Below are 987 nucleotides of genomic sequence, written 5' to 3'. Positions count from 1 at the left end.
TTAGTTCATGCACTCCTCCTTGGGCTTCCTTCTTCTCAACTGTCGCTCGTTCGACTCCCCATGACTGATGGTTTTGAGCTATATCTTCGATGAGGGCACTAGCTTCAGGATAAGGTTTGTTCATCAGAGCACCGCCTGCGGAAGCGTCGATGGTCATCTTAGTGTTGTAATGAAGTCCATTATAGAAGGTTTGAATGATTAACCAATTTTCTAAACCATGATTTGGGCATGTTCGTAACAACTCTTTATATCTCTCCCAAGCTTCGAACAGCGATTCTCCTTGGTTTTGGGTAAATCTTGTTATATGGTTTCGAAGAACGGCGGTCTTACTTGGGGGAAAGTATCTAGCAAGGAATACTCTTCTAAGGTTATCCCAAGTCGTAATGGAATTGGGTGGAAGGGAATCTAACCATGATAGGGCTTTATCTCTGAAGGAAAAAGGGAATAATCTTAAACGTATTACCTCAGGAGAAGCTCCATTGGTTTTAAAAGTGTCTGCTAATTGAAGAAATAATTTTATATGTTGGTTTGGGTTCTCAGTAGTGAGACCTACAAATTGTCTCTGTTGCACTAGTTGCAACAGGGAGGGTTTAAGTTAAAAATTATTAGCTGGGATGGTTGGGTTTACTATACTAGAAATAGGTTCTTCGTTGGATGGTTGAGTGAAATCCTTAAGAGGTCTTTGGTTTTGATCTTCGGCCATAGCTCTCTTAATTCTATGAAAGAATAAACGTGCGCGAGCGTAACGTTCAGGTTCTGCGAGAGGATATACTAAGCTTAAACTTCCGGTGCTGCGAGTTCTTCGCATTGACCGGCGGGAAATAGCCTAAGTCTAAACGATATAACAACAGGGAAATGAAATTTGACGAAATTGGTCCCCGGAAACGGCGCCAAAAACTTGATGCGTGCTTTTCGCAAGTATACGAACACGTCAGAGTAATATAAAAGATTGTCGAATCCATAGAGACCAAGTGTCAATCTATCGTT

At 41.4% G+C, this 987-nt stretch overlaps 1 non-coding gene across 1 annotated transcript; it reads left to right on the top strand.

The window, feature by feature from the left end:
- The first annotated feature begins 212 nt into the window (after positions 1-212).
- On the top strand, positions 213-319 carry LOC127089591 (small nucleolar RNA R71). Its single transcript, XR_007791167.1, has one exon. It is a non-coding gene; the product is annotated as a small nucleolar RNA R71 (small nucleolar RNA).
- The last annotated feature ends 668 nt before the right edge of the window (positions 320-987 follow it).

Source organism: Lathyrus oleraceus, chromosome 5 (assembly GCF_024323335.1).
Source record: "Lathyrus oleraceus cultivar Zhongwan6 chromosome 5, CAAS_Psat_ZW6_1.0, whole genome shotgun sequence".
Classification (NCBI taxonomy): Eukaryota; Viridiplantae; Streptophyta; class Magnoliopsida; order Fabales; family Fabaceae; genus Lathyrus; species Lathyrus oleraceus.
Note: the sequence above shows the minus strand (reverse complement) of the source record. Positions and strands in the feature narration are given on the sequence as shown.